The sequence below is a fragment of the Thamnophis sirtalis genome, unplaced genomic scaffold, assembly GCF_051295495.1.
Source record: "Thamnophis sirtalis isolate CommonGarterSnake01/CBP01778 unplaced genomic scaffold, rThaSir2_p1.2 scaffold_11, whole genome shotgun sequence".
NCBI classification, from domain to species: Eukaryota; Metazoa; Chordata; class Lepidosauria; order Squamata; family Natricidae; genus Thamnophis; species Thamnophis sirtalis.
In genome coordinates, this window is record NW_028261391.1 from 53,873,611 (window position 1) to 53,889,638 (window position 16,028).

The 16,028-nt window shown below is 39.6% G+C and overlaps 1 long non-coding RNA gene across 1 annotated transcript; it reads right to left on the minus strand.

Moving 5' to 3' along the window:
- Nucleotides 1-119: 119 nt before the first annotated feature.
- Nucleotides 120-10,821, minus strand: LOC148043651 (uncharacterized). Its single transcript, XR_015697961.1, has 4 exons — nucleotides 10,439-10,821; nucleotides 4,368-4,580; nucleotides 2,476-2,612; nucleotides 120-1,710 (listed from the first exon to the last, which is right to left on the minus strand). It is a non-coding gene; the product is annotated as an uncharacterized LOC148043651 (long non-coding RNA).
- Between the last annotated feature and the right edge of the window lie 5,207 nt (nucleotides 10,822-16,028).

Consider the following 16,028-nt stretch of genomic DNA (forward strand, 5'->3'; position numbering starts at 1 on the left):
GGCTTACCAGGGGTTGTAAAAATCTATATATATACTTAAAGTCACATACATACATACATACATACATACATACATACATACATACATACATATATATATTTCATAGGGCTTGTGGAATTAAAAGAAAAAGAATGTCCGTCTAGCTGAATCAGTATGTAAAACCAAAGTACAAGAATTACATTTTGTTGAAGCATATCTGGGGCTTGTGAACAGGGATAAGGCTGAAAGACTATAAATGTTGGTTTCTACTTTTAACATCCTGCCATCAGATACTGGTTTAGCAATATGGTGCCATTTGAGGCATTGCAGTGAAGGAGTTATTAGATGTACAATGTACAATTACGGAGCAACAGATGGCTAGGCAAGAGGAAAAGCAAAAAAAGAGATGAAGACAAAATGGTCCTGAATGATGAACAGTAGTTATGATCCACCCACTTGAGAAATTTCTTCCTGAGAGTGATGGAGAGTTCTAGTCATGCGTTGCCCAGTGATCTGATATTAATTTGTGAAATGAATGAGTATTATTAGTAGAAGGTAAAATACCATCTGCTGTAACTCAAGCAAATAAAGGAAGAAAAGGCATTGGTAATGCAATACACTCCACTTTTTCCTTCCTAGCCCAGCCATCTGACAGAAGGTATAATTTAAACTGACAATCAATTCAGGTTGCAGGTGAAGGCTCATGGGGTGAAATTCCATTTCAGAGCAAGACGTAAGGCTTGAAAAAATTGGTATGGCAAGGAATGGACTAATTTAGAACCCTTCACTTATACCCATGATGGTGAACCTATGGCACGCATGTCACAGGTGGCACACAGAGCCCTCTCTACGGGCATGTGAGCCGTCACCCAGCTCAGATCCACCATGCATATGCGCCCGCCTCCCACCGGCCAGCTGATTTTCGGGTCTCTGCTGCACATGCAGGAGATGTGCATGCATGTGCGGGGTCATGCATGCATGCACAGGGATTTGTGTGTGCATACACAGGGCAGAGGGAGCATGGGGGTGCAGTGCTCCTCCATGGCCCATTTTTGGTCCCAGGAGGCTTCAGGGAGGCCTGCTATGCCCAAAACAGGACAGAGGGGGTTGTGCACATGCACACGGTGGTGGTGGTCCTGTGCGCATGCGCAGAGGGGGCAGGTTGCATTGCATTATAGTTGTGGGCACACACGCACACGGTTGCGCACATGAGCAAGTTTTCAGCACGCAAGGACAAAAAGGTGAGCCATCACTAACTTATACCTTGTTTTCTGCGTTCACTTTTTTCCCAGTATATAAAAGAATGTTTATTTAGCATGCAAGTTATTACCAAATGGACTGACTTACAGTTTTATCATCTTACTTAAAGATAAATTATTCAGTTCATTTGTCTCTATGAAATTTTAGAATTTGTTTGTGTGTGTGTGTGTATAAAAATAAAGATTTCAAACAGAAGATTGGCATTGGAAAGGGATATCTGAACTATTTCCTCTGAAGCCATTTTTCTGCAAGAATGACAAACATATCTCCAGCATATTTTTACTCCTGGACATCACAGTACACATACACACAGTCACATCTTTTCTTGGCAGTGAGTTTGGTAAAACCAGCCTGCACGGTATGTGGAAAGATACATTTTTCTGGCGAAATAATGCAAGAGATTAAAGACTTTCTCATCTTGATTCCAGTATTGGCCTTCCATATCTTTAAGGTCTCCATGCTTTATAGCTCCTAAAAAAATAAAAACCCATAAAACTACTCATAAAATGTCATTTTAGCCCCCCTCACCCCCGAACGAGGCCAAATTTTTCAACAGAGAATATATTGATAGAAGATGGTCTTTGCACTTAAGGCTTTGAGGAGACTGCTGTGCTAATGATTGTGATGCACATAAAACCATATTACTTCCTGTGCCATTTTACTGTGCAATTGTCTTTAACAAACTGCAAAAAATATAGTATTAGTATCTTTTCCACTATCCCCTGCACCTTGTCCTTCCACATTTTTACAGCAAACTAGCTTGGTTAGAATCTAGGAACCAATAGATGATTAATCTAGCTGCTCTTACTTAATACTGTCTTGCCTAGTAAGCTGATTACAACATGCCACATTTTAGGAGGCAGCTAAAATTAGATTAGCCAAGTGAACAAGGCCAAGCTGTCCAAGCATGCATTTTAAAACAATACTAACAAAGCATTTAGAAGCAATATTGCTACATTGGCTTTGTTGAAAAAAAATCTTAGTGGGATTTTAAGATCCAGTCATAGAAGGGACAGGACGTGAATGAAAGCACATAATAGGGGCACTGTATTTATGCTGCAAAAATTGCAATAACCATTACATGACAGCAAAATGTTAGGGCTTTTTGTAGCTTTTCATGTCATATATGTAGCTTATCCAGCCTTTTGCATTCCAGATACAATATGTACTCCTTAACAATAGGACAATGGCATTTTCCTGCTATATCAGACAACAATAAGGAGAAAAAACTATCACCTTCTTGCTCATTTTTCTGAGTAGAATTATTTGGTTGGCTTCTGTGTATCCTGGAATGCTGGATTAGATGAATCCTTCAACCACACTTGGAATACTGCATTCAGTTCTGGTCGCCATGGTGTAAAAAGATGTGGAGACTAGAAGGAGTGCAGAGAAGAACAACAAAGATGATTAGGGGACTGGAGACTAAAACATATGAAGAACGGTTGCAGGGACTGGGTTTGTCTAGTTTAATGAAAAGAAGGACTGGGGAGACATGATAGCAGTGTTCCAATATCTCAGGGGTTGCCACAAGGAAGAGGGAGTCAAACTATTCTCCAAAGCACCTGAGGGTAGAACAAGAAGCAATGGGTGGAAACTAATCAAGGAGAAAAGCAACTTAGAACTGAGGAGAAATTTCCTGACAGTTAGAACAATTAATCAGTGGAACAGCTTGCCTCCAGAAGTTGTGAATGCTCCAACACTGGAAGTTTTCAAGAAGATGTTGGATAACCATTTGTCTGGAATGGTATAGGGTTTCCTGTCTAGGCAGGGGGTTGGGCTAGAAGACCTCCAAGGTCCCTTCCAACTCTGTTATTCTAAGAAATCCAAAAGGGTTTCTGCATATAGTCATTGCATCTACATTTACTTCATAAAACTTCATTTTTGAACTGCTTTCCTGGTATATACTTTCAATCAGCTTCAAATCCAGAACTCAAATTAATAGCAGTAGCAATAGCAGTTAGACTTATATACCGCTTCATAGGGCTGCAGCTCTATGGTATTTGGTCATTTTTTCATATAAAATGAGGTAAAAGGGGTGGGGGGTCCGTTTTGTTGCTTTAACGTTTTAATATCTTCAATGAAAGTACTGAGACAGAGAGAGAGGTTAGTTAGACAGAGTGTCTTTTGTCTTGCTCCGGTTAGGATTTCTTAAGCAAATCCACTGGGCTTTCAACATGAAGCCAGAAAATCGGGACTTTTTAAAAACGCCCCAGGACACGGGACAAATTGTTATAAATCGTGACTGTCCTGCTGAAATCGGGATGTCTGGTCACCTTACCATTGCACATATAGTAGATACTAACAGAATATACGGGGTACAGATTCAACCTCTGTCTCTGAATATATAAATATGATTTTCATATTTTAAAAATAACTTCTACTGTTGGCCTGATGGGTTGGCATCAATCTGGGGAAATCTAGAAGGACTTGGAAATTCTCCTATAACAGAGATGGGAGATTTGGGGCCTATATGGTTGACTGCTATTATTTTCCTTGAATTTGTTTTGAATCTGTTCACTGATCTAATCTCCCAATTTCCTGACTCAGCTTAAGTGATCAAGATTCACATTCTGCACACACTACCAGCAATCAGTTTAGACTGATTTTTTTTAATTGGGCTAATGGAGGGAATAATAGGAGATAATGGGAGATAATAATGAAATACTGTATTAGAAAACTTATATGAGGAAATGGCTTACTGAAGAAGAATCTCTGTTCTACTGTATTAATTTATATTCTGCACTACTTTCACTTGACCAGAAATCTTAATATATTAATTCACAATTGGTCTTTCTCACCTATGTAGTCAGCATCATAAATTGGTTAAACTTGGCCCTGGCTAAGGAATCTTCAAAAATATTTGTTTGTTACACATTCATGCTTCAATTACACAAATGTTTTATTTGTCTTGATACCAATATATACAGCTCAATATGTTCCGCCCAATTGTCTTTTATTTTGATCAGGGAATCTGGTTTTTCTGCTGTAAATCGTTTTATTCTTGGTATTTTTCAAATCCTTAGTTGTTTCTCCTTTCAATTTTTCTCACAATATTTCCTGAGTCCATGCGGGTGACATTTTCTAGGGAAAAATATTCTTCTACTTCAGTTTTTTTCTTGGCTCCATACCTCATCATATCATTTCCTTCATGTACAGCTTTAGACAAGGAGGATGCTCTTAGAAGGATTCTGTTTATTGTTCAAGTCTGACATACACATTTTCTTCTATCCTTTTCTGCTCCCTCCTTCTTCTGCTAAATCCAGATGTGGTTTTATAACGTGACTGGCTCTCAACAGCTGCTTCTCACGAGCTTGTGATTAGAGTGCAGAAAAATGTTCTTCCTGCAGAATAAGGAATTCAGAGAAATAGGAAAAGAAAACAAACTACTAATATACTCCTTATTGGAAAAAGCCCACATTTTCATGGCTTGTGCATGCTCAGATGCCTTGAGAGAAAAAACTGAGTATCAGTTCTAAGGATGGCCAGTGTCACTGATTTATTGGGCTGTCATCCTCTATGAAAATAACTGATTGTTTTTCCTAGTTTTGACCACCAAATATTTCTCTCTTCTTGAAATAGACATTATTTAACACTAAATGTTATGATGAAGAGAAGATGTACTTAGTAATTGAATCGTGTTTTTCTCTAGGCCTGGATAATGTCATAATCTATTTTCTGGAATATACCGAGTCCTTTGTTAAAGTTGGTAACATGTTTTTAATAAATTTGTATTTACTGATTCCCTTATTAATTCTATAAGTTGCTAGAGCTCTGCACATTATAAAAAGGAGAGGAATAGGACAAAATACAAATATCTGCTTAGAAAAACATTTAGTAACATCTAAATGCCTATTTTTAATATGATCAAGGAGCTGTTGAATAAAAGGCATGCCTTCTTTTCTGAACTTTTCTTTACCTTATGAAATTAGTTTGTACAGTCTCAACTCAATCTAGCAAAGAAATTCCATATGTAAAAACATATGTGGTGCTTCCATCAGATGTATGTCTACACAATCAATCTGCTTTTCTAATTAGCTTTCCTTACAATATTTTAATGCCATAAATTTATTGTTTTCACAAATTTGGCCACAATCAAATATTCTTTGGTAACATGCTGGCTAATTGGGTATAACAGGGGACTGCACTTGAATAATGTTTAGAAGCTTTATTAGGTTAAAAATATAGTTTTAAATATAATTTGCAATATGGAGTGCAAGCTAGGATTCTTACATATTCTTCATTAACTTCCAATATTGATTATAGGTTCAACTTAAAATGTTTATGTTGAAGATCTTGGAGATTGTCTTTAGGACCTTCTTTTCATTTCTCAAGTCTTGTTGCTTTTCTATGAGCCACTTATTATCATTTTGCAGGTTTCAATTAGTAATAGGAGTCTAACTCCCTAACTCTTTTCAGTAGGAAACTCATTTCATTTTTCACCTTTTATTCACATGGCTGTTTTTCAAGTGTTTTGAGAGCCCAATAAATTAGTGTGCAGCATTGTTTGCTTAAAAACCGATTTCTTTGTTAGGTTTTCTGAGGTTAAGTATTTTACTTTAGGTTTGTTATATAATAGATTCAGAATTTTGTTTCTCTTTGTGTTGTCATCAACTATTTTGAATAGGGAAGTATGACAGACAAGTTATAAATGATTTAGAATGAATGATTCACAACAAATTAAAACAAACACTGAAAAGTGAAGCAAAATAAAAACATTTGACCAAAATAAATGAGACAGCTTTTTAAACATTTTATAGTATTGAAACAATTTGCATGAATATAATTAGTTAGCTTTATAAAGCAGCAAGCTTTTAGTTAGATTCAATGAGATAACAAAGCCCTGAAGAACAGAATACTAAACAAAGAGAAGATACAAGAGCAGCAGTTTAGTTTCTTGTTGACCAAAGGCAAATCCAATGAACTGATTTCCTTCCGCCAGGTCTTTGATGCAGAATGGCAAACAGTTGAAACATCTGTTTGTTCCCTAGCAGTTTGGAGTTTTTCTGAGCCAAGTCAGTAAACATTCTGCAAAGCTTCCTCCTACACGTCTGATGTCATAGAGATTATACTAAGCATTTAAATCTATCACCCCATTTGCTTACTGTAACTTCTGAAGAGGACAGGTTTGTGGGAAAATGCTAATCTGGTAGAAGAAATAGTATATGTGGCCTCTAATGCTTGTGCATGAATTTCCACGTCAAGGGCTCCACTCTCAGTACAGGTAGTCCTCGATTTACGACCACAATTGAGCCCAATATTTCAGTTGCTAAGTGAAACATTTGTTAAGTGAGTTTGTCCCATTTTACAACTTTTCTTCCCACAGTTGTTAGGTGAATCACTGTAGTTGTTAAATTAGTCAAACTGTTGTTAAGGGAATTTGACTTCTCCATTGACTTTGTCAAAAAGTTGCAAAAGGAAATCCCATGGCCCCGGGACACTGCAACCATCATAAATATGAGTCAACTGCCATGCATCTGAATTTTAATCACATGACCATGAGGATGCTACAATGGGGTAAGTGTGAAAATTGGCCATAAGTCTCTTTATTCAGTGTCATAAATTGAATGGAAGCTGAAATGTGGATGGCAAGATGTGGCACTACAGAAAAATAAAATCTGCATGCTCTGTAATTCCCAAAATGTATATTGCTTACTTTTTTTAGTTTTACTCTTTTAAAGCAAAAACATAGCAATTCAGATTACTGTCATAAAAACTTCAACTAATGCATAAACAGCTACGATAGACAGATTCTACAGACAATCTCCCAAGAACAGAAATATCCAAACTCTGTCAAAATAGTTGCCATGGCTGCAATTTTCACCTCTTTGCTAGTTTTGAATCTCAAACAGATAGCACTGGAATCCATTTACATCTATGAAAAGATTTTTACAGACACATTATCTGAATGTAGAGCCTATTCTGGCAGGCTAGTTAGAACAACATAAACACATGTGAAAGAAAATAAGTCTGCTCTGCTAATATTTGTATAGAAAACATTTAGCAGGTAGCAGTTGATACACAACCATAATCTGATATATTGCATTTTAAACTCTTCCGTCTGCAAAACTATTATCACCATGGGAGCTAGTCTTTTTTAGAATCCTGGTTATGTTATAATTCCAATGTTTACTATAATAATAGGCATGAATGTATGTCAGCTTGTTATTACTAATATTAGAACATTAATGCAAATATATTATTACATCTCCAAACTCTACTACAGTTATATCAAACTGTTTTTGAATTGGGGATTGGTTTTGGCCACAAGTAGTATGCTGGCCTGGGAACAATATTAAAAATTTGAAGAGAAGAGTAGACTATTACAACTAAATTTGCTTTTATTTAATGTAAAGTTATAAAAACAAAATTAAATACAACAAATATGATTTTCCTCCTGTTTTTAATCATTTTAGGTTATTAATGCTACTTTATTTTATCCCAATAAGTATACCAAGATGGAGTTTCTAGATTCACAGGTAGCCTTTTAAAATAAATAATTAAAATTGCAAAGAGAGAAAAACCCTTAGACCAGTGGTTGGTTTCAAAAAAAATTTGGAACCTCTTCTGTAGGTGTGGCCTGCTTTCCGGGTCCACGGGTGGAACCTCTTCTAACTGGTTTGGTAGATTTGATGAACCGGTTCTACCGAATAGGTGCGAACTGGTAGGAACCCACCTCTGCCTTAGACTCTGTAGGTGACAACTGCAAGATAAGCTAATTCATGGACTGAGTTTACACAACAAAGTGTTCTGGGAAAACACAGCCAATATATTGTGCAAATACAGACAACTGGTTTGAACCAGGAAACCATATATAAATAAAATATGAATTAGTGTATCGGTCAAACAAGAAGTTTGTATTGCACATTTTTCAACTATTCAAATATTATATTGTTTATCAAAATATAAAATACAAAGAAAAATGAAAATAATAGAAAAATAGGGGAGAAAAAAAGAAGAGACAAAAATGTAGGGTAAGAGGAAAAGAAAAAGAAAAGCATTGACGTCCAATTTCTTTTGATACAGTAGAATAAGGCAGTAATAGACTTCAACTTTTTACTTTTATATAATAACATATATATTTCTAGAAAATGCACATTTTTTCAAGGAAATTGAATGAACTTTATTTATCTTGTAACTCCACAAAAATCCATGATGGAGAAGTTCACAGAACCTTGTACATAAGGTTGGCTGTGTGTGTTCATGATTCTCTCTGTATGCATAAATGATTATTCCATTACCTTGATATCCGGGTGCATCATTAATTTTAGAAGTGTGTGCTGTCAGTCCCTGGCCTTAAGCCCAGCTATCTTTGCTTCTGCTGACTAATTTCCTTTTCCTACACCTCCAGCTGCTTGCCTAAACCATAGCAAAGGCAAATTTAATACAGCACGGATCACCACTTGTTTTGAAAGACTGTACTCTTCAATGAGGAAAGGAAATCCAAAATATGAAGATTTTCAGAAAATCCCATGGCTGTTTGTGAGGTAGCCTGGCTGAGCTTCCTGTAGGCACCTAAGAGATCTCTAAATAATCTCATGACAGGACTTGTAAAAAAGTAAAAAAAAGAAAAGAAAAAGAAAAAGCTCCAAATTGTGCATGCACAATGTATGCACAGAGCCCAAAATTTTTGTTGCTAAGCAAGACAATTTGCTTCATTTTATTACTTTTCTTGCCACAATTGTTAAGTGAATCACTGCAATTGTAAAGTTAGTTACACAGTTGTTAAGTGAATCTGGCTTTCCCACTGACTTTGCTTGTCAGAAGGTCAGAAAAGGGGATCACATGACCCTGAAACACTGCAACCGTCATAAATATGAGTCAGTTGCCAAGTATCAAAATTTGGATCACAGGACCATGGAGATGCTGCAATGGTCATATAAGTGTGAAAAACCCTCATATATATAAATCACATCATATATATAAAATCTGTTTCAGATGCCTGTTAGACTATATTTGCACTGGACTAACTCAGGGACTACCCTATGTATCTACACAATATGCTTATTCCACTGTCTGCTTTTTGTGGCTCTCATGTCCTGAAGGAATATGGAAAATAGCCTAATGATCCTACTTCGTTCGTTTGTCCGGTTAAAGATGAAACCTTAATTGATTTATTCAATTAAGTTCATTTTCTGGATTTACACACCACTAACGCACTAGATGATAAAGGCAGGCTGGGCTTGCTCAATATGCCAGGTTAAAAGGTCTTTGACTCATTTGTGGTTCAATGTGTTGTGCAAACTCAGACAGAGGATGCTGAACTCACCAGTGTGCTGATTAATTTGTTAAAGGCAATTATTGAATTATATTAAGAGAAGTTGTTATTGTACAAAGTATTAACCAAATATCAAATTTTCTTGATGTTTTCTATAAGAGCCAAAAATAGGGAATTAGCTTTCCTATTTCATATTATCAACAGAATTAATTTTAAAATATAATTAATAGCAATTATAAAGTTGGTCCTTAACTTTTTTGTGTGTACATTAAAAATTGCACAGTTGTCCTTTTTAAAATGAAAATATACTATATTTGAAGCCATTAATTATTTCAATGGTCTCTGAGAAGAGATTCTCTTCATTCTTTCATTGTTGTTGTTCTTTGCTGGTTTTTATATAGTTTTTACCTGTTTTTTTCTCTGTTACTTTCACATACTGGTTTATTGTCTGTAGCTTTGCTTCCAACTGAGATATTTAATGGGATTGATTTGTAGCTGTAGACTATATCAGGGATTTGACAATTTGAAAAACCCTAGTCTATGTCAGAAAGGATTTTAGAAGTTTCCAAATCAACTCAACATTGGGAAAGAAGGGGATGCAGATTATAACTCAAGATTATATCTGGGATAATCAGATAATATCCAGGATGTCTCAAAACTATGGTGTTTGATTATAGTTACCTCCTGTACAAATTTGGACTCTACAAATATATAATGAACAGGAAGGGGGAAGAAGGATGGTGCTAAGTCCTTGACTTATGATTGTCTGCAAGTCCTCGACTTACGATTGACAGCCGGCAACAGCTCAGCCGTGCCTGATTGGCTAAGGCGCGGCTGACTAAGCATGGGCTGTCTGCTTTGTTCCCATTGGTCGCCCTGCTCGACAGCTCCAGCATAAATAGCTGTCAAGCAGGGTGAGGTGCTGAATCTTGTATATAGTTATCTGTTGTCTGGTTCTGTTAAAATAAACGCTGTTCTACTTACCATCTCATGTCTCCTCAATCAGTCCAGCATTAGTAGACGGGAGGGAGGGGGAAAGTTTTCTGATGCTTCATGCCAGTTTCCCACAAGGAAACTCAAATTCAAACTGGGGAAACCAGTAGAAAGTTAGACGTTGCTCTAGCTACCACTGTTTTTTTTTTCTTTTGGCCACTCATTGTCATTCTATTGCTCTGTTCAGATAAGCAAATATCTCTGGAATGTTGACCCAATGTGAAATGTTTTATCAAGTATAAATCTATATTTCAAAGCAATCAGTGATTCAAATAAACTCAACACAGCTACATGGTAGCATTTGTGTTGATTTTGGATCAGCCGTACCAATTTATTTCTGGAATACCTGTAATACAAATTTATACTCAGAAATATTAAAGCCTCCCTGCCTCCCTGGTTCTGTACTACCCCCCTCCCAACCATGCAGGTACCTTTACATTTTGTTTTTACTGCAAATATCTTAATTTGCATAGTAAAAATAGTTGAGCAGGAGTAGTTTGCTAAAATTACTCTAAACCAACAGATTAGAATTGTCCTTTTTAAAAAAAGTACCCAAACAGACATAAATGCATGCAGAAGGAGGTACATATTTTACACTTATCTGCTGGTGACTGGGATCACCTTATGTAATGATTCTAACATTTTGAGATCAACAACAGAAAGTGTTGTGTCTGAACCAAGGCAACCACAAGGTGTCAATCAGCACTAGCGGGTGCCAGGATTGGCTGGTTCACGTAGGCTTTGTCAGCAGGAGCTAACATTGTTCTGATTGGTTGCTGGTTTGACAGCCGCACTATAAATAGCTGTCAAACCGGAGTTCTCTGTTCTGTTCTGACTACCATGTTGTAGTTGATAAGTAAAAGCTGTTGTTCCAAATAGATCACCTCAGTTAATTCAGATTAAGCTGAGTACATAATATTGGCGACGAGGAGTAGGAAAGCCTCCACGCCTCATATTCTGTCAAAAGAAAATTAATCTCCTGATAAAGAATGTCTGCTCTTCCTAGTTTCGCTCCCTTCTCCGCTCATAAGGAGTCATGGGAAGCCTTTTTGGAGAGGTTCGAATGTTTTTTGCTGGCCCATGATTTCACTGAGGTGACAGAAGATAGGAAGAGAGGGTTTTTCCTCAGTGCTTGTGGACCTGAAATGTTCAGTATGGCCAGGGCACTATCAGCTCCCATGCCTGTGAATACCGTTCTGTGGAATGTCCTGATAACTAAATTAAAACACCATTATTCCCCCGCATCATCTAAAATAGCACAAAGACAGGCTTTCAGACAATGTTTGCAGCGAGAAGATGAGTCGGTCTGCCAATATATGGCTACCTTTCGACAAGAGGCAATTCCTTGCAATTTCAAAGAACTAGACAATGTCCTGTTAGAGCAATTTGTGTGCGGGGTTAGAGATATTAGGTTACAGCACCAGCTCTTGGCTAAACCAAAGTTAACATTACAAGCCGTTGTAGATGAGTCCTTTGGGATTGGGCGGCATAGAAATTCAATAAATGAAATGAAATGAATGAGATGAGGCTAGAGCCGCGGAGCTGGCTGAGAAGTCTACTGCTCAGATTCACAATAGATTTAATGGTGCTAGTCCACCATTTAGTCCTTCCTCGGTTACCCAACAAATTGGCCAGGAAAATGATGACTCAGGTGATTATGAGCAAGTTGGCCGTGTACACTCAAAATTTTACCTCAGGACCTATCACCAAAACACAGGGTGATAGCTGCCTGAGTTGCAGAGGCAAACACCTCCACTCTACCTGCAGTTTTAAACAGGCTGTGTGCAGGCGTTGTGGCCACTTCGGCCACATAGCTGTTGTTTGCCATACAAATTTGTCTGATAAAAATTGTCAGGGTGACTGGATTCCTGGCAAAAGATTAGCCAAGCCTCAACATTCTTTTACTCCTAACTGCTCTGCTGTGACTATTGAACAAAGCACGGATGACTGGAACGTCCAATCGGCATCCGAACAATATCCTGCGGGATTGGGCGGCCTATAAATTTAATAAATAATAATAATAATCCAAAAACCTCCAAATTTTTCATTACTGTTCGCACTGAGGGGAGACCTTGCCGAATGGAGATCAACACCAGTTCCACTAAGTCAATTATCTCCTGGCCGTTCCTGCAACAATTACTACCTTCGATTTCCAAAACTGAATTCCGAGGCTGTACCTGCCACCTGCACGACTATCAAGGGAACTTGATTTCCGTTTTAGCACTAGCATCGGTCCTCATCAAATACAAGTCTTTTAAAGCAAGCCTTTCCCTTGTTGTGGTAGCCAAACCGCTGGCTATGCTACTGGGTGTCGACTGGTTCCAACCTCTTGGACTGTCCATTGACGGCGTGAACTCTGTTTCCAGCACAAATGACTTTGAAAACTTGACAGTTGAATTTGCTGATGTATTTGACAATACCTTGGGTAACTACAAGGGCACCCCTAGTTCTCTGAATCTGGACCCCAATATTTCCCCAATAAGGTTGAAGCCCAGAAGGATTCCCTTTGCTCTGAAAGCCAAGGTCAAGGCCGAGCTTGATAAACTGGTAGTGCAAGGGATCCTTGAACCGGTTGACCATTCGCAATGGGAAACCCCTATCATTACCCCTATTAAGCCCGGTGGGTCTATTCGAAAATGCGGGGACTATAAGTCAACAGTAAATAAAGCGCTGAATTCGCACCCATATCCTGTCCTGGTAGTGCAACACCTGTTGCACTCGCTGGGGCGTGGGTATATTTTTGCAAAATTAGATATAGCCCAGGCTTATCACCAATTGCCTGTAGATCAAACTTCTCCTGCTGCCCAAACTATTGTTAGTCACAAAGGTGCTTTTCATTGCACCCGGCTATAATTTGGAATTTCTGTAGCTCTGGGATTATTTCAAAGTCTTATGGACTGGATGGGGTGGTTCCGTATTTTGATTATGTATTGATTGCGGCCAATAGCAGGGCGGATCTCATCGTCAAGGTACGGGATGTCCTATTAAGATTTAGGGCAGCAGGTCTTAAGTTTAAGTGTAGTAAATGCCATCTGGGAGTTCCCTCCATTGAATTTTTGGGAATTTTGAACGATGGTGAGGGAATCCATCCCACGCCTAGCAAAGTTGAGGCTATCCATCAAGCTCCAACCCCCCAATCAAAAACTGAACTGCAGGCTTTTTTGGGTCTGCTGAATTTTTATGCAATGTTTTTGCCGCACAAAGCTTCTGTGGCGGAACCCTTGCATAGACTCCTCGATAACTCGGCTACATGGCAATGGGGACCGAGGGAAGCTAAGGCATTTGATAACGTTAAGTGTCTCCTCACTTCCTCAGCTGCCCTAGTACAATACAACCCTAGTCTTCCATTGACACTGATGTGTGATGCCTCCCCCTATGGGATTGGGGCTGTTCTAGCTCATCTACTACCTTCCGGTCAAGAAGCCCCTATTGCTTATTTTTCCCGAACCTTATCGCCTACTGAATGTAACTATAGTCAGGTTGATAAGGAGGCATTAGCGTCTGTAGCAGGGGTTAAACGTTTTCATGACTACCTATACAGCCGCCACTTCCTCCTGGTGACATCACAAGCCTCTACTGGGGATTTTATCAGATGATCGTCCTACTCCCCCTATCCTTTTTCCAAGGATGCTGAGATGGTCCGAATTTTTGGCTGCTTATTCCTATTGGTTGGAGCATCGCCCAGGTAAGCAGGTAGGGCACGCTGATGCACTGAGCTGCTGTCCACTGCTGTTAAAGGCCCAGAATCCGGCTCCGATTTATCGTGTTATGGCAGTCGATGAGCTTAACTTGCCACTGACATCCACTGATATCACAGCTCATACCTACCGTGATCCGATCCTCACCAAGGTTTTAGACTGGGTTCGCAGGGTATGGCCTGCTGAGGGTTTGGATGACAAGTTTGTTCCATATGGGAGGCAGCGGGTGGAACTTTCAATACTTCAGGGATGTTTGCTATGGGGGAATCGAGTCATGATTCCTATAGCTCTTCGCAACCAGGTGTTACAATGGCTGCATGAGGGCCACCCAGGGATCATTTACATGAAGGCCCTTGGCCGCAGTTATGTGTGGTGGCTGGGAATGGATGAAGCCATTAAAGTATGGGTGGGGCGGTGTCGGGAATGTCAGGCTACCCTGCCAGCTCCGGCGACTGTGGAACCCAGAGAATGGGAGACTCCTAAGTGGCCCTGGTCGAGGTTACACCTTGATTTTGCTGGCCCTATCCAGGGCACTCACATCATGGTAATAGTAGATGCTTACTCAAAGTGGGTGGAGGTAGTACTTATGACTGCTATGACCTCCGAGGCTTCTATTAGGGTTCTGAAACGGCTTTTTGCATGCCATGGGCTGCCGGACATAGTAGTGGACCTCGGCCAATTTCCAATCATTTTTAGCTGTTTTGGGGATCCGGCAGGTTCTAACGGCTCCTTTCCACCCAGCCAGCAACGGCCAAGTGGAACGGGTGGTCCGTTCGGTTAAAGAAGCTTTGGGGAGGATGACCTCTGGCAACATACAAGACAAAAACTGCCAATACTTGATATACCAACATTCCACCCGTGCCCAGTCACAAATCAAAGTCCTGCCAAACTTTTGATGGGCAGGAAGCTCCGGACCACCCTTGACAGGCTACATCTACAATACAACAGCACCCCTGCGCTACCAGGGGCTTACCAACCAAGAGATTTCACTAGTGGTAACAAGGTTTTTGCACATAATTTTGGGGGGCAACCAAAGTGGGTTCCAGCTACCGTAATCGAAGTAACAAGACCCTGTTCTTACAGAGTCTTCTGAACGATGGGCAGCAATGGCGGCGTCATATTGATCCTCTGCGCCGCCACAAGGCCCCAAGGGAATGGCGTACTGATGAGCTACATCCCAACAACGAAAGACTACACGCTGCCTGCTGGCCTAGCTCAGCTACAACTCTTATTCCCTGTGCGTTTCTGACCGTTGATCGGCCGCTGGTTAACTTACCTGTGGAACGACGACCTCCTCCTGGGCTGGAGTCATTACGGCTACCTGAAGAGCGTCATTTTCCGGAGTGCCAAGAAATACCAGGTTCTCCTCCATAAGCGCCAACGCATGGTCTGCGTCATTCCGAGCAAATCCGGAGATGTCCGGCCTATCTATCTGACTGCGCCTGCGCAAGCTTGGGGGAAAGAGGTGTTGTGTCTGAACCAAGGCAACCGTTAAGGTGTCAATTAGTACCAGCGGGTGCCAGGAATGGCTGGTTCATGTAGGCGTCATCAGCGGGAGCTAACGTTGTTCTGATTGGTTGCCGGTTTGACAGCCGCACTATAAATAGCTGTCAAACCAGAGTTTCCTGTTCTGTTCTGACTAGCGTGTTATAGTTGATAAATAAAAGCTGTTGTTCCGAATAGATCACCTCAGTTAATTCAGATTAAGCTGAGTACATTAGAAAGGACAAATTCAGGTCAATTTCAAGGTATATCTGAATATTCAGGGTGACTGTGGTGACAACGGTATGGAAATGCAAATTTTTCAAATCTTCTAGTGGAGTACATCATATTTTCACATTTTTTCACCTACAATCATAATAGTATCTCTGAAAGCTGCAGAC